Source organism: Labrus mixtus, chromosome 12 (assembly GCF_963584025.1).
Source record: "Labrus mixtus chromosome 12, fLabMix1.1, whole genome shotgun sequence".
NCBI lineage: Eukaryota > Metazoa > Chordata > Actinopteri > Labriformes > Labridae > Labrus > Labrus mixtus.
This window is the reverse complement of record NC_083623.1, coordinates 25,942,292-25,960,742: the sequence shown is the minus strand read 5'-3', so window position 1 is coordinate 25,960,742 and position 18,451 is coordinate 25,942,292. Positions and strand designations below refer to the sequence as shown.

At 41.7% G+C, this 18,451-nt stretch overlaps 2 long non-coding RNA genes across 2 annotated transcripts in view; one reads left to right on the top strand and one right to left on the bottom strand.

The window, feature by feature from the left end:
* LOC132984534 (uncharacterized) overlaps window positions 1-9,832 on the top strand; it is a 93,866-nt gene extending 84,034 nt beyond the window's left edge. Inside the window, exon 2 of the long non-coding RNA XR_009674951.1 lies at window positions 9,524-9,832. This is a non-coding gene — a long non-coding RNA (uncharacterized LOC132984534). The remainder of the gene's footprint in view (window positions 1-9,523) is intronic.
* The window catches only part of LOC132984533 (uncharacterized), a 301,578-nt gene that overhangs the window by 242,484 nt on the left and 40,643 nt on the right, over window positions 1-18,451 (bottom strand). The window lies entirely within an intron of this gene.

The following is an 18,451-nucleotide window of genomic DNA, read 5'->3' as shown; positions in this document are numbered from 1 at the left end:
AACCCCCCATCAAAGGATGATTGGTTAGCAATAATCAACGAATGGAGAGACTGACTTTCTCATTAAGGCTAAAGTTTGACCAATATATAAAAATCTGGAAGAAATGGAATATGTACTGTACGGAATGTAACTCTTCTTCTTTTTTATTTTCTTTCTTTTTTTTCATTCCCTTCTTTTCTTTTGTCTTGTTTTACTCTGAAAATATCAATAACAAGGAAGTATCAAAAAAAAAAAGTTAGCTGCTGCTTAGAAGTGGAAAAAGCTGTATAACAGACTGTGGTAGCGATGGCTGCCAAGGCCATGGCTGTGAAAGTATAGTTGCTTCCGCTCCCAGCTCTGCCAGCTCTCACACTGAAATTTCTTCAGGAATTTCCCATTTTCCCCCAGTTTTAGAATGATATTTACTTTGTTTGATAAGTTAAATGTGATTAAAGTGAAGTACAACCACAAGCCTGTTGGTATTTCCAACCCTAACCCAAGCAGGATTGAACCTATGGGAAAATTAGTTTTAACCTGTTATATTCCAAAGTGGTAAAAAATATAATGAATAAACTACATTCAAACTTGGGTTAATAATACATCTACTGATGCACAGACTTGGACACATCATCAGTGTTTTTTCCTGGAGTCACTGGGTGTTTCGGGTTACAACAGACATCCTCCTCCAGGTGACCTGACGAAGGCTGATCAGACCCCGGCCTGTGTCCAAGTGGCATTTATTTTACTACCCCCACTGCTCTCCCCTCTTCAACCAGAGCTATCTGGAGGCTTTTTCCGCTGCCTCCATGTTGTTGCCTATGGCTCTTCTTCGGTTTGCACCTGTTATTCCCAGAGTGCCGTAGGCTTTGCTCAGGGAGTGACTGGCAAACCCCCGACTGCCCACCTCCACTGGCATACACCTGGTCTTCCACCCGTTCCTCCGACAATCCTCCACCAGCTCCTGGTACTTCTCCATCTTTCTTTCTTGAGCCTCCTCCATCCTCTCCTCCCATAGAACCGTCAGTTCCAGCAAGAAGAGTTGTTTTGTGGCCTCTGAGACCAAGATGATGTCAGGTCTCAATCTGGACTGGGTGATGTGTGGTGGAATTTTCAGCTGCCTCTCCAGGTGTCTGCGGCGGATAATTGCCTGATGTGGTGTGTCTGAAGAGACAGGTTGATTATGCCGTTTAAGCCTCTCGTGCTACAGCATGACCAGGTTGAGGGTAGGGCATTCAATCCGGCGGCTTTCCCCGCAACTGTCAAGCTTCTCCTTCAGCTCCGCGTATACCTCCTTGACTGATTCCAAGGTGAGAAAAACACTGCTGAACCTTGTCTCTCCCATCTGCTGCACTGTTTTCTTCAGCTGGCTTGCAAGACCGGACTTTTTGGTATATTTCACAAGGGCCTTAGCTGCCCGCAAAGTCTCTCCTATCTCTGGGGCGACTTCGCTGAGCTCGGTATTGTCCAGGGCGTGTTTGAGCAGTGTTATATACGTGATCTTGACAATCGAGACGGCGATATGGCCTGAGCGCAGATTTGATGTTTGCCCCCTGATCAGTGACCCAAACCACTTTATTGAAGACAGTAGCATCAAATCCAAGTACTGACACCAGCTGCTGCTGTAGCTCTCTCCTTTATATTTTCACCCGTTTTGGCTTCATCGGGGGGAAACATCGCGGTGGTCAGTACGCGGCTCCTAAGCTGGAATGTAGGCATTACATAATGGCACGTAATGCACATGTAACTGACCTTTCGGTAATCGTCGGTCCACATATCAGTGGTCATTCCTACATTTGTTTTGGACATGACCTCTGATATTTCCCTGACAGCATCTTCTCTTTTAGTGGCTGCAACATCTTGCGTGTTGCATAAACGTGAATGTGTATCCTGCCTTATCTGAATGTGTGTGCAACTGTCCTATCTGTTTGAGGGGTGCGTGTAGGTGACTCACCCCAAAGATCCTTGTACATGCCGCGACCAGCTCACTCAGACAGCCTGATCCACGGAGCCACTTGGGGTACGATCTCCTCCGCCAGCCCTCTCTTTCATATCAGTTTAGTTCATGTGTAAAAAGCACCCGTGAAGTGTTGAAACAAAAACAAACGTTACTTCAGATTCAGTCTCTCAGGTGTCTGCGTCCTCGTGGCAGCTCTTCGACTCGAAACCAATTTCCCCCGGCTCCTCCGCAGGTGCTGCTAGTGAAGATTACAGAGACAGAGCCACCACACCCCCCTCAGGTGTGTCATCAGTACTGACCCTGCGTCTCCTCCTACTAACCACGCCTACCGCTAAAGACACTGAAGTGAATCCTCCTAACGCCTTATCATAACAGTATATATATATACACACATTATCAATATTTATATATAGAATTTACAGGATGACATGATTCAAGCAAAAATATATTGACCCCACTGTGGGGCTTAGGTTTAGAGGACGGACATGATGGAGGAATGTCAACAGCTAGTCAACAGCTGAGTTGAGGGTTAACAGTTGTTCAATCTCACTCTGAGCCATAACTAAGTAACTAACTAACCTGAGTGTGTCTTATGTTGCTGCCGCTGCTTGTATTGCGCGTCGTAATACTCTCTCTTCGGTGTCGACTGGCTGGCTCTCTGTCTCGGCGTCTCTTGCATCAGGATCAGTCGCAGTGCTTGATTCAGAGCAACGAGCAGCACCTGAGCAGATCAACGAGCAGCACCTGAGCAGAGCAGCGTACTACGGTGAGCGTATTGCATAATTTCTTGTTCTGTTCTCCTCTGTACCGTGTTACTGTGTACCTACTCTTAGCTTAGCTTAGCAGTTAGCTTTACAATGGCTTCTTTTTCTGTCTCTCCCTCTCCTGCTCTCTCCTGCTCTACGTGTCAGATGTTAAGTTACTCCTCGTCCTCCTTTAGTGATAATGATACTTGTAAGAAATGTAGTTTATTTTTAGCTTTGGAGGCGAGGGTGTCTGCGTTAGAGAGACGGCTCCACACCATTGAGTCAGAGTCATCATATGCAGCAGTAGTTAGCCAGCCACCTGTAGCCAGTGCGGGCCAACATAGCTTGGCTTCCCCCCCGGTAGCTCCCGAGCAGCCGGGAGGCGGTGGCTGGGTTACTGTCCGAGGGAAGCATAGTCGAAAATCGAAGCACACGGTTCCCCACCAACCACTTCACGTTTCAAATAAATTTTCCCCACTCAGCAACACACCCGCTGAGAATAAAACTCTGATTATTGGAGACTCCATAGTCCGAAACGTGAAGCGGGCGACATCGCATCTCATTTAAAGTTGCTGACAAAGACTAAAGGTAGATTTGATACAATCGTAATTCATATCGGCACAAATGACTCCCGACTACGCCAGTCGGAAGTCACTAAGGTTAATGTGGAGTCGGTGTGTACTTTTGCTAAGACGATGTCGGACTCCGTAGTGTTCTCTGGTCCCCTTCCAAATCAGACCAGTGATGACATGTATAGCTGCATGTCATCACTCAACCGCTGGCTGTCGAGGTGGTGTCCAGCAAACGATGTGGGCTTCATAGATAACTGGCAGTCTTTTTGGGGAAAACCTGGTCTGCTAGCTAGAGACGGCATCCATCCCACTTTGGACGGTGCAGCTCTATTATCTAGAAACATAGCAGAGGTTATTAGTCCAAAACCCTGACAACAACACAAAGTTCAGACCAGGAGGCAGAGCTGCAGTCTTACACACTTCTCTGCGCCTCCCTTAGATCTGTCTCCCAGTCACTATAGCTGTAATTCTGAATTGAACTGTAATTATACTATACCCGGCCCAGACCCGTTTTTATAAGTCATCCAAACGGCGTGGATTGTCAAAATCTCATTAGAATCAAAACTACGAATACGATTTTGCTACAAGATCGGAGGATTCACTGTGGACTTTTGAACATTAGGTCCTTAGCATCCAAGTCTCTTTTAGTGAATGATCTGATATCAGATCAGCATATTGATTTACTTTTTTTGACTGAAACCTGGCTGTGTCGAGATGAATATGTTAGTTTGAATGAATCCACTCCTCCCAGTCATTTTTGTACTCATATACCTCGAGACACCGGACGAGGTGGTGGAGTAGCAGATATTTTTAATTCCAGTCTTTTAGTTAACCCTCGACCAAAGCTGAATTTTTCTTCTTTTGAAAGCCTTGTTCTTAGTCTTCCACATCCAGTCTCAAGAACCTTTCAGCCAGTTCTAGTTGTTTTAGTTTACCGCCCTCCTGGCCCATATTCTGAGTTTCTATCTGAATTTGCAGAATTTTTATCAGACTTAGTCCTTAGCAGTGATAGAATAATTGTTGTAGGTGACTTCAATATCCATGTGGATGTTGATAATGATAGCCTGAGCACAGCTTTCATGTCACTATTAGACTCTATTGGTTTCACCCAGGGTGTAAACGAACCTACTCATCGTTTCAACCACACCCTGGATCTTGTTTTAGCTTATGGAATTGAAATCCATAACCTTACAATTTTCCTAGAAAATCCTCTGCTATCAGACCATTTTTTTATTACATTCGATTTTGTCCTACCAGAATTACCTCTGCCTGGAAGAGGTGTGCTCTCTAGAAGTTTGTCGGATAGTGCTGTGGCTAGATTTAAGGAAGCTATTTCAGCTGTTTTTGATTCAGTACCGTGTTTCAACCCAGTTGGAAACTCTTATGATAGCTTTAGTCCCTCTCAGCTAGATCAGTTTGTTGATAGTGCAGTGGATTCGCTGAGAGTTGCTCTGGATTCGATTGCTCCCCTGAAACAGAAGGTTGTCAAGCGGCGGAGAGTGGCTCCATGGTTCAACTCAGAAACCCGTAGAATATGGCGCTCGACCAAAACGGTAGAATCTCGTTTTTTCTGGCAGGATAGTCATAGAAGATATATGAAGGCTCTACGTCACGCCCGAGCTGCCTACTACTCCTCTCTAATCGAGGAAAACAAAGGCAATCCTAGATACCTTTTCAGCACTGTAGCCAGGCTGACAGAGAGTCATGGCTCCATTGAGCCTTGTATTCCTCTAGCCCTCAGCAGTAATGACTTCCTGAGCTTTTTCAACAACAAAGTTCTCGACATCAGAGACAAAATTGGTAACCACCTGCCCTTACCTGGTGCGGATACGTCTGATACGGCAGAGACAGTTCCAGGACCAGATATTAGTCTCGACTGTTTTTCTCCAATCGACCTTTCAGAGCTATATTCCATTTTTTCTGTGTCGAAACCGTCAACCTGTATTTTGGACCCAATCCCAACCAAGCTGTTTAAGGAAGTCTTTCCCTTAGTTAGCAACTCCATATTAGATATGATCAATTTGTCTTTACTGGCAGGCTATGTACCCCAGGCATTTAAAGTAGCGGTAATCAAACCTCTACTTAAAAAGCTTACTCTGGACTCAGGAACTCTGGCTAACTACAGGCCTATATCCAACCTTCCTTTTTTCTCGAAGATCCTGGAGAAGGTGGTAGCTAAACAGCTGTCTGACTTTCTCCATGACAACAGTTTATTTGAGGAGTTCCAGTCAGGATTTAGAGTCCACCATAGCACTGAGACTGCACTAGTTAAGAGTTACAAACGATCTACTTCTAGCCTCAGACAGGGGACTTCTGTCTGTGCTCGTCTTGTTAGATCTTAGTGCTGCTTTTGACACCATTGACCATTGGGTCCTGTTGTACAGACTGGAGCATTTGCTTGGAATTACAGGGACTGCTTTAAGTTGGTTTGAATCCTACTTATCAGACCGATCTCAGTTTGTACATGTTAATGATGAGTCCTCTATGCACACTAAAGTTTGCCATGGAGTCCCACAAGGTTCAGTGCTTGGACCAATTCTTTTTACATTATATATGCTTCCTCTGGGAAATATTATGAGGAAACACTCCATACAGTTTCATTGTTATGCAGATGATACTCAGCTTTATGTATCAATGAAGCCCGATGGTACCAGTCAGTTATGTCAGCTAGAAACGTGCCTTAAGGACGTTAGGACCTGGATGACCAGAAATTTTTTGCTACTTAACTCAGACAAGACTGAAGTTATTGTGCTAGGCCCTAAGAACCTCAGAGAGACTTTTTCTAGTGATTTGACTGTCCTTAGTGACATCAGCCTGGCATCTAGCACCACTGTTAGGAATCTAGGAGTTCTTTTTGATCAAGATATGTCTTTTAGCTCTCACATCAGTCAAGTTTCAAAAACAGCCTACTTTCACCTTCGTAATATATCCAAGATCAGGAATATCCTGTCGCAAAGTGATGCAGAAAAACTAGTTCATGCATTTGTTACCTCCAGACTGGATTATTGTAACTCTCTTTTGTCAGGGTGCTCTGGCAAATCTCTAAAGACTCTTCAACTGGTCCAGAATGCTGCAGCTCTTGTACTGACCAGAACCAGGAAATGGGACCACATCACTCCTGTCCTGGCTTCTCTGCACTGGCTCCCTATACAGTCTAGAATAGAATTCAAGATCCTTCTTCTTACCTACAAAGCTCTAAATGGCCAGGCACCATCTTACCTGAAGGAGCTACTAGTGCCATACTGTCCCTCGAGAGCGTTGCGGTCCCGGAGTGCAGGTGGTACCTACAGTCTCCAAGTGTACTATGGGGGGTAAAGCCTTCAGTTATCGGGCTCCTCTCCTCTGGAACCGCCTTCCAGCCGGGGTCCGGGAGGCAGACACAGTCTGTATTTTTAAGAATAGACTTAAAACTTTCCTTTTTGATAAATCTTATAGTTAGGTCTGGTGCTGGTGTAGACCAGCTCTTAGTTATGCTGCTATAGGCTTAGACTACCGGGGGAACTGGCACCCTGAGCTCCTCTCTCTCTCTCTCTCTCTCTCTGTGCATATACAGTACATCATATTACTGCATGTATCTATCTATAAATCTCAGTCACTAACCACCTACTTTCCTGGGAGCTCTTGAGCTCTCCTAGGCTCCTCAAGATCGTCGGTTGACGGCTTGCCAGAACATGAGCCGGGGGTCCGGCCGAAGATTTCTGCCTTTTAATAAGGCAGTTTTTTCTTACCACTGTAACGTTTGCTGCTTTGCTAAAGTGCTCATGATGGATAGGCCGGATCTTTGTAACATAGCAATAAGTAAGGTCTTTTACCTGCTTTTTGTAACATAACAATAAGTAAGGTCTTTTTACCTGCTCTTTTGTAATGTTAACAGACAAAGAGTAAGGTATTTTACCTGCTTCTTGTAAAGTGTCTTGAGATAACACTTGTTATGAGTTGACGCTATACAAATAAAAATTGATTGATTGATTGATAACTAACTTACTTGAACTTTCCTTTTTCCCTTTTTCTTCGCCCCCATTTTCCCACAGGAAAACTTTTGCCTCTCCTCTGCCTTTTTCTTTTGGTATTGCAGAAAGTTTGATAAGGTTGGGGTTGGACTAGATGGAAGATTCTGTGACGCTACAGGGAAGCAAAATAAAAATGTGTTATAAATGTCACAACACGCTGACATGCATGATTGACAGCACTCTGTTTGATATACCTACAATGTAATGAAATGTAAAACATTGACTGTGATTTCATGGACGTTGTGTTTCCCGGGTTTTTACATGCACAAACATTTCAAATCCATGTAAACGCAATAAATGTGTATTACAGGGATGTGATTGGCATCGGACAAAAAAAGCAACAAACCGACTCGCTAACTTGCTCAGTTAGACTGCGGACTCCACAAGCAACAAAAACATTACGTTTACTTACTTGAAGGTGGTCCGCTGGTGTCTTGCCACAACCACTGCAAAAGTTCGGCCGTACATTTTCTGGGAGCGCTTTGCCACAATTTGGGCAATACATCATGAATTTTAAATCTCCACTTACTTCGTTGACATATCTCTGCCTGGCGCCAAAGGCGTATGAAGCATTTACTTCTGGTTAAAAAGACGGACATTGCGTTCGTCCAATCAGCGACGATCCTTGTCGACTGCAGGTACCTACCTTTTCCATTAAAGTTAATGTCACTGTGTTTTCTTATTTAGCGTTGTGTTTTCTTATTTGTCGTTTTTTTTTTTGATTTGTCGTTGTATTTTGTGATTTGTTGTTGTCTTTTCTTATTTGTTGTTGTGTTTTGCATTTCAGGGCCACCGTACTCTTGGGCTGTGCATGACCGCACCATGATGGCACAGCTCCAGTTATAAGATCTGATCAAACCCGGCACCTTTGCAGCCCTCTCCTGTGAACCCTCTGGAAAGTTTGTCCGGAAACTCTGGTGTTTCGCCGTGTAGTGCCTCCGGACATTGTAGTCTTTAAGTACCACATCGCACTCATTGCAAATTAAACATATCGGTTTGGCATTTGGATTAGTCGGTAAAATAAACAAGTATTAGTCAGTCCAGGCAGGGTTAAACCGACGGTTTTCATTGTCAATTTTAGCCTTCATGGTTGAGAAAGACAAGTTGTGAGAGGTCGTGTCATGGGACTAGCTAGCTTACTATTAACTAACGTTACCAACACAGTTTCACAAAAAAGCGATGCATTGTGGGTTTAATTTTGCTGGGCTACGCGCAAGTGTTGCATTCACAGTCTGTAGGAATTTGTGAATGCTCGCGAAATATGTTTTTTTGGGGGGGTTTTACTACTTTTCTGGCTGAACCACAGCTTGGGCCACTTGGGGGTTGCTCCTGGGCCGCATGTGGCACGCGGGCCGCCAATTGAATAGGCCTGTCGTACATGGACCACAGTCATCACAATCACGGAACTACAGGATTCTCTGTGCATCTTCAGCTCAGGAGAGATTTCCTTTCTTTCAGTATATAAGTATCAATATAAATCATTTTTAGCAAGTGATCGTAAGGTGGATTTTGTACCAAATAAAGAGCATTTTCAACTTTTGTCTGTATAAACATACCAAAATCATTTTAACATACAACTGCAATGAAATACATTTTATAGCTTTTATACTGTATTTTAGTTTTATAGTTTACACAAACAACATGAATTAACAGTTCACTTTTTATTTAACACAATGATATAAAACTGATATAACTGTGCCTACCTGGTGTATAAATCAAAAGCACAGTCATCACAAGGCATGTAAAGATTAATCGTGAGGCAGTTAAAAATCGATTCAAAGGTGTCATGGTTCACATCTATTCTTTGAAAAATGAATCACAGTTATTTTATTTTATTTTCCATATAGCGCCAGATCACAACAGAAGTCATAAGGATACCTTTCCTGTAGAACAGGTCTATACCTTGTCATTTTATTAAACAAACTAAATAGCCTTATGTTACTTATGTTATTTACACGACGGCATCATTTCTGTCTCTACATGGTCGCGCGTTTACAATTATCCTCTGCTGTCTGTATCGTGCGCGGCGGCGTTTCGCCCCAATGCACACATACACATAAACACGAGTGCACACACACACATAGACACTTACACACACAGACACTTGCGCGCACACACAGGTGAGCACATTCTACCCAGCAGGCCTGTGTGTGCGTGGCTGTGTCTCATGGACACACGCAATAATAAAAAGTAAGAACCATCAGAAAATACGGACTTTTCTGGGCCTGTCTCTCTCTCTGCCTTTACTCAGGGGACCAGGGCTGTATCCGAATTGCCAAGTACCTACTCAATCTGTCAGTAGGCAGTAGGCAGTAGTCAGTACCTACTATCCGTGCTGTATACTGTTTAGTACCTACTATTCAGTAGGAGCGCACAGTAGGCAGATATTTGTTCCTTCGTCATCTGATTCATTCAGTAAGGAAGTGGCGTCATTTACGTTACCTGAACCTCCACCCGTTTTTTGTTTTTTTTAGCTTTATTCAAGAAGAGTAATGCGCATATACAGTCAGGTAAACAAAAAACAATATCACAATGTAAATCAAGTAAAAGACAGATTAAATAACTGAATTACATACAGTAGGCTACATAAATGAAAGACAGTAATATACAGAATATAAAGTAAACCAATAAAGACACATTTAAATAGTGAAATCATTATTTAAATAGAGGGGGAAAGGTTTTATAATAATGCAGACATTTGTTATATTTTCTGTTGTTAATTAAAAGTAGCGATTTCAGTCGGGACGTGAAGTCACGATTTATGTTTAATTTCGCACAGCATTGTGGGTGGTAAAATACAGATATACAATATGAGAGATGCATTCAGGCTCAGAAACAAAAACTAAGCTAGACAGAACGTTACAAGTTCAAATAATTGTTCAGTTGTTATATTGACTGCTGTCATTAAAAGAAACACATGAACACCATGATTCATATAAGTTTCTTAAGTTAAAAAGTTAAAGGATTTTTTTTCAGTCATCTCAAAATGTTTCTTCAGTCTCATTTTGTAAAATAAATCGTGAAAGACGCAGTATCGTGAATCGTATCGTGAGTTGATTGAATCGTTACATCCCTAGTCATCACAATCACGTAACTGAAAGTTTCTCTGTGCATCTGTACAAAAACACAAGAGTAATGCAAGTTAATGATGAGCATTAAGGCCACGAGGAAGAAGCTAACTGGTAAGCTAACATGTAAACGAAGTGTAATTCGTAAAATAAAATAAACATTTCTACACGTAGGTGTCTTAAACTTTTAACAGTGAATTCTTAAAAGGTTCATAGACAAAATATGTGTTATATAACATTTCTGGAACAGTTTTAAAACATTAAACAGAGACATGTTGGTTGCAGCACTACACACACACACACACACACACACATACATACATACAAACACACACACACACACACACACACACACACACACACACACACACATACATACAAACACACACACACACACACACACAATCACACACGCACACACACGCACACACACACACCCACACACCTTCAGCTCAGGAGAGATTTCCTCTGCTGAGGTATGTACGGTGGCCAACTAGGAGCCCTACAGTTGTGATTATAAACCACCAGGCGGCAACTAAATAACATAAATATGACAGACACATCAATTTAGCAGAAATTCAAAAGAGGTTAGTACTATCGTACTCTAACTCTGTCACTGACATTTTATGCACCAGGAATCTGTGCCATCTCTGTGCGTAACTCAACGAAGCATTTTAGCGCTGTTAAACCGCGGTTAAACCAGCGGACCCCCGTATGATCAGACAGCCTGTCCATTATATCGTTTATGGATAAGAATGAACTGTTCAGTAATAGTTACAGGTTAAGAAGTGTGGACAGAACTGAAGACTGTCAGGATGAGCACGCAGTGCAGCGGTGCTCCTGTGGTTAAGTCCCGTAGTAGCTCTGATCAAATTCTGACAACTTGAGAGCAAATAAAACTAAAGAAATACAGCTCCTAATATCTCTCTTGAAAGCCTGCATTCTGTCACCTCTCTCAGGTGTTCAGCCTGTTTGCTGATTAACGTAATGCAGGAGCAAATCGTTCGCTCTAGGGCTGCAACGATTAGTCGACATAATCAATTACATCGACTATAAAAATTTGTCGACGCGGGAATTCAAACGTCGATGCGTCGTATTATTGTTTTTGTTATTGGTAAAATCAAATACCGGCCGGTAAAAACTCATCTGTACTTGCAGTTCACGACAGGAAGTGGTGGGGGCAGTATCGCTCCCAATTTTAACATTATTCACAGAAACGGAGAAGAAGAAGTTCACATGAATAATGGCGGAAAGCACGGAAGACGACCCAGGGCTTCCAAAGTTTGGGAACATTTTATCGAAAACAAATTGGTGAAACACGATAAGTGCAAACTGTGTGAAGTCACACTCTCCTTCCATGGCAGCACTACGGCAATGCACGAACACCTGAAATGCAGACACCCTGTAGCTGCAGTTTCTTCAAATACCGCGAGTGGGTGAGTTTGCAAGTTACATGAATATCTTTTAGATCTTTTGCATTTAATTACTGAGCCCTTTGTGCTTCAGGCACAAGGATTAATTCAAGTATCCTACTTATAACATTGGTGACGTATGTTAGTCAGTCGGAAAATCATCTTTGATACTTGCTTGGATAACGTTTTGTTCAGTAACGGTGTTTAGTGTGCAATTTGCTTTAGTTATCAGTGCAATACATTTATATTAGAGGAAAAACAAACCTTGATGATGTAGAAACTTGACATGTCATGTCAATTTGCTAAACCATTAAGTTTTCTTTTTCCTGTTAATACGTTCAATCTGAATTGTAAACCTCCACTTAATGTCAACTAATTAAACAGATTTGGAGCACATTCATAATACTTTGTAAGAGATTAAATTTAGGAAAATCAGTGATATTTGTTTAAGGTATTGATAAGTGTTAAACATAATATATTTCTTTCACATTGTTACATTTTTGCTATTTCTTCTCTCATTTTTTTAAGTGCCAAGCAAAGGTGTGTGGATGAGTTTGTCATGAGGAAAGACTCATGCACCCCAAAAATGGCTGAGGTCTTCACAGAAAGCGTCCTCAACATGATCGTCATGGACATGAGACCATTATCTATGGTTGAGGATGAAGGCTTCAAGCAGATGTCATTGCTACTTCTACGCCCTCTGAGCATCTCTTCTCAGCAGCTGGAAACATTGCCTCAAAGAAGAGAGCCAGCCTCACACCTGAACATGTTGACATGCTCACGTTCCTGCACTGCAATTTAAAGAAATTATATTCTATTGTTCAGTCACTTCGGCTGGAAGGTTGATTTGTTTACATTAAGTTTATTTGTACTTTTGGACTTTGGATGGGCTATTTGCTTTATTTACTTTGATGGACATAACAGTCACTTTAAAGAAAGCCATCCTTTAGTTATTTATAACCTGCAAGGCAGGTGAACTGCTACTATTTTGAGTTATTTATTTATACATCAAAGACTACTTGTACTTTTGTTTGCACACAAGTTTGTATTATTTAGTTTATTTCCTTTTCATTGTGATCTAAAAAACATACTTACGTGCCAAACTCATGTTTCATGTGCCATTATTCTAATTTGCTTTTGCTGGTTGAAATTCACAGGTGTGCATGCTTAAGCAGGCGACGTAAAACGGGGATCAAAAATAGTATGCAAAATAATCGTGATTAATTGACTAATCGAAAAAATAATCAATAGATTAGTCGACATAAAAAATAATCGTTAGACAGGGGTGCCCTATGAGTCCACTGCTATTTGCTCTGGCACTGGAACCTCTGGCAGCAGCGATCCGCAATGACCCTGACTTTCCAGGCATTCAAGCAGGCAGTGTCAGTCATAAACTGTTGCTGTATGTGGATGACACTTTATTTTTTATTACAGAACCAGAACGTTCTCTTCCCTCCCTTTTTAAAACCATAGATAGGTTCTCTAAATTGTCAGGCTACAAAGTGAACTGGGACAAATCAGGGGCACTTCCTCTAACACTCTACTGCCCAAAGACCTTGTTTAAACCTGGAAATTTTACTTGGCCACGTTCAGGAATCAAATACCTTGGCATCACATTTCCCCCATCATTATCTGAACTGATTTGTATTAATTTTGAACCCCTTCTAGATAAATTAAAGACTTACATAGACCGGTGGTCCCCTTTGTTTCTTTCCCTCTGGGGCAAAGCCAATGTCATTAAAATGAACTGTATTCCCAAATTCAACTATCTACTGCAGGCACTTCCAGTCAAGATTCCCCTGAAATATATCAAACAGTTTGACAGACTCTGTAATAGATTTTAGTGGAATGAAAACGCCCCAGGTTAAACTTTAAAAAACTGCCGGTTGATCAGGGTGGTTTGGTTGTTCCAAACTTGTTGCTATATCACTATGCATTTTGTATTAGACACATGATACACTGGGCCTTACCCAAGGGTGCAAACTTGTCACCTTTCGGTGAAATTCGCCGGATGGTGATGGAAGTGGCATCATTTATGTTACCCGAACTGGTTGCATTCACTCGTTTTTTTTTTTGGGGGGGGGGGGGTTTGTTTAGCTTTATTCAAGAAGAGTAATGCGCATACAGTCAAGTAAAACAATGTAAATCAAGTAAAAGACAGATTAAATAACTAAATAACCTACAGTACATAAAGGAAAGTACAAATGAAAGACAGTAAGATACGAAATATAAAGTAAAATAAACCAATAAAGACGCATTTAAATAGTGAAATCATTATTTAAATAGAGGGGGAAAGGTTTTATAATAATGCAGACATTTGTTATATTTTCTGTTGTTAATTAAAAGTAGTGATTTCAGTCGGGACTTTCACTCTAGATTAAAAATTGATTCAATTAATTCACGCTCATTTGTTTTGATTTGGGGGCGCACGTGAAGTGATACAATCCATTTCCTGAAAGGATGTATCCGATCCATACTACATAAAACCCTGGCATTAGTATCCATGCTGAAATGTTCAGTATACTGAGGTGGACCCAAAATATGCATACTGAATGACCACGAAAGTTCAGTATACTGAAACTCCCTACTGAAAAGTATGTACTGCCTACTGAACTGTGGCTATTCAGAAACGGCCACGGTCTGAAGAAATCAGGCTACTTCCGGGCCCTGTAGCCAATCATTGCAACGCGGTCAGTGTGAACCCATGGTTTCAAAATCTTGGAGGTGCGCGGCTGGTCGCTCAGACCCTGCGCAAACCCTCCTCTCGCCGGCCGCGATTGTGCAATATCGCTGCGCCAACCGCAAGAAGCATGAAACCTGATTCAATGAGTCGTAATGTGCAGCACGTGGCTAATTTATATAACCCACTTGGGATAACAGTGTATATTCAAATATGTAATGGACCAGTGTTTAGGTTCTCAGGAGGGGTTTAAAAGTAATTTGACAGACACAATAAGAACTGGAGCCACAGTGTACTTTAAATTAAAGATATATATTGAAACAAAATGTCTCCTTTAAACTAGCACAAAATGCTTTTGAAATATTAAATGCAGCATTAACGGGCACTCAGTATAACCAAAATGTTTACAGTGTACATTAAAAACAAATAAACACAGATCCCTTCAAAAGGTCTCTTTTAAGAGTTGAAAGTTCTTTTAGTTAAAGTTTGAATGTTCTTGTGTTGAAGTCAAGTCAGTTAAGATTTAGTCAGATAGGTCAATGTCATTCAGTTCAAGAGCTCTTATTTTGAAAGATCCAAAAGTCAGGTGGTCTTAAGTAGGGCTTCAACAGTCCTACCACACTGGCACACTCAAGTGAAAGAAATTATGGTTTCCTCCTCACAGGTTCAGGTCGGCTCGCCATCTCCTTCGTTAAGGAGAATCCACATCCAACCTATGAAGGTTTCAGGATACCTCAAAAACCTAGCCAAGACACTGCCCAAAGCTCTCAAACTCCTAGCACAGAAGTCCGGTGGTTATCTCTCCCTCTTCTCCAAGTGTCGTCTAACTGCAAGCTAGACGTTTTCATCACATTTTATACTGGTTTGAAATAAGTTTATCTCTATGTGAGTAGCACTCGTTCCATTTCTCCTACTCTGAGTCTGCACTCTCGGACTCCTCCGTGCAGGAGGCGAGAGGAGGCTATGGGAGATCCCATAGCCAATCGAGAGTCTGTATTCAGTGAACCAGCCAATGGGAGCAGAATCTGAGGGACACTAACCTGACTGACAGATTAGAAAACAAACGATAATACTGATATTAAACAACACTAAAGAGCCCAATTTTAAACCGCGCTACATTTAAATAACGTTATTTTTCCGTGAAAACACTGTGGAAAGATTTGAAATCTGGCTAGCAAGCCAGCCTTTCTGTTCAACATCCTGTCTGATCATAATGTTTGGTAGCCATAGGTAAAGATGTTGAGAGAAATGCGTGCTAGCTTGAAGGTAACTTCATCCAGTTTTCTGCTTCATTATTATCTCAGGCAACATTAAAGTGACAGCTGGTCAACACATGTAATAAGGCCAGAGGGAATATAAACGTAATGAGAATCAGCAGGAGCAAAACATCAGGTTAATATATTGATAATGTTATATATTTAATTATAGAAGAGAAAATATTGTCATACTTGATGACTGTATTATGTTCTCTCAGACTCTTACCTGAGAGCTACTTGCATAGTGACTGCCCTTCACATCACCCCGTAGTGGAACATGGTAAGCCCTGTTCTGCAAATTCATCCCATTTATAAAAAGGGACTGAAGGTTGGGAGCATGTGTTTTTCATGTTTCACTGAAGCTTTATCAAATAGTTAAAACAGAACATAGATATTTTGTGCAATTGTGTGTTTCTTATTGTTTGCACTGCTTCTTTAGTCGGTCTGATTGCTAAAATCGTTTGTAAATTAACATTTTAAATTTGATATATATCCCGGGGGGCATGCCCATCGGACCCCCCTAGCAGGTTTGGATCCATGTCACCTTTTTCATCCCTGATGAGTTTGCATCCCTGCTTACCTCCAGAGAGAGACCCTCCGTGGCTCAATCTTGAGAGTTATCTCGTGAGCCCACTGCCCCCCATACACTTCATAACCACTAAGCTCTCCCTTAGCACACAAACTCACACCATCCTTTCGCATATGCAGTGGTTGTGGAAAAGGATGGCTTTAATACACAACTTTAGCCCCCACCTTCACTCTACAGCCTCCATATGGCTCAACCCCAAGCTTCTCATTGGAAAATCACCATTCCTCTGGAGGCAGTGGACTGATAAAGGAATCCTGGTCCTGGGATCTCCATGAAGGGGGCACGCTGAAGTCTTGCTTGAAGACACAGTTTAATTTAACACAACATCAGTTTGTAAATATTTACAGCTTAGACACCTATTGCTCTGTATCTTTGGGTAGCTCTCAGCACAGCCCCCCACTCGAAGTTTCCTTTCACAAATAATGGAGATTTTTGGTAAAGGACACCAGGCCTCACTTTATTACTCAATGTTTCTAAAATCCTTTGACAAAGGCCAATCAGCCTTAAGATTGACCTGGGAGGCAGACCTCAATGTAGAATTTACAGAGAGGGAATGCTCTTCAAGGCCTCCATGCTGAAGGTGTGGAGGATTCAGCGAGTCCACATCCTGAGAGGCTGCCTGAGTGACCCAGAGGTGGTATTCTATACAGGTTTGATGGCACTTTGCAGCTCAATTACACCAAGGGTCAGGGAGCTGCTGTACCTGTTTGGATCCCTGTGAGAGGCACATCGCAACAGGAGGGCTTCCACTTCCACCAAGCCCAGTGGGTGTCCAGTGAGTTGTTTCAGGCCCATGCCATGACTGGAGTGGTGTGCTGGAACTTCCAGAGGCTGGTGGACCTGAAGCTGCCAGGTGTGGAGCTGCCTGCTGTGTTTGACCCTCTTTTACTTGCCCAGCTGAACACAGCTTCTGTACATGTGACGGGGAAGGCGAAATATCCAGTCATGCAGGTGTCTAACAGGAACACAGGGGAGAGGTTTGGGCTGCAGTATGTGGAGCCAGGCTGCCGTCCTATTTTCCTGAGCTTTGAAAAGAACAAACATCATCACACCATCTCAGCTCCTCTAGCCATGGAGACACAGCAGCAGTCCTCCGTCCAGGATGAAGTGCATCCTTGTCCTACTGCTGAAGCTGGCACAGACTCTCAGGTGATCTACATTAATAGCTCACTGTCAATTACTGACTCACAGACAGACTGCTTTACTCACCTCTTTATTTAATGCCTCAATTCAGGAAACCAGTGGAACCCAAATTTATTTTATTAGAATTGTTTTAATATATTGTCATGAATTTTGATTAAGAAACTGTATTCAAATATAATTAATATTTTAATTTATAATTATTATATTAATTTGTTTAAAAAAATAACTCTTTACTTTACCAAACTATAATTTTGAACCCAAGTTGAAATATTATGTTAGTATGTGTATAGGTGTTAATTATCAACTTATCTAACAATCTTGTTCTTCATTTTTAGACTTTTCCAAGGCCTGCTCTGCTCCCTATAGAAGCCCATTTCCACTTTGTTGAGATTTTTATTTTGAAAATTATTATATTATTATTTTTCGAAATTACAAGATAATAAAGTCATAATAATGAGATAAAAGTCAAAATTATGAGAAAAAGATCAAAATGTTCTCTTTGTTTATCAAGTGGATTATTCCGTGACTTCTGCTCCAGGGGCCTGTATGTACATTCCTTGAATGTAGTCTTCAATGTGACCACGATGCATCCTTGAATGTCTTAGTTATGTATTTATTGACTTATTTATTTCTGTTGTCCTTAGACTGAGCTTTTTATCTGGCCCTTGTGGGTGTCATTGCCCAAACAGACCACACAAGGGTATCATTGTGCCAACGCTTACCTTTGCCAAATACTGATTTGTTTGTTGTCTCTGATTAATCTCCTTCTGTTGTTTGTTTGTAAATGTCTGCATTGTCTGGGTGGACTCTGGAACCAAATTGCCCTCTGGGATAAATAAAGTTGTCTAAATCTAAGTCTAAGAAATTATGAGATAAAAAATCGAAATTACGAGTTGGTAAGTGTGCATGTGCTCCAGCTGGCATTGCAGTCCCCTCACTCGCCCAGCCATGTAAACGATATGCAATCCTAAAGGAATTCAAGCAATTCTAATTCTGCCAAATGTAGTAAACGTTAGATGCATAATAAATAGTTATGTCT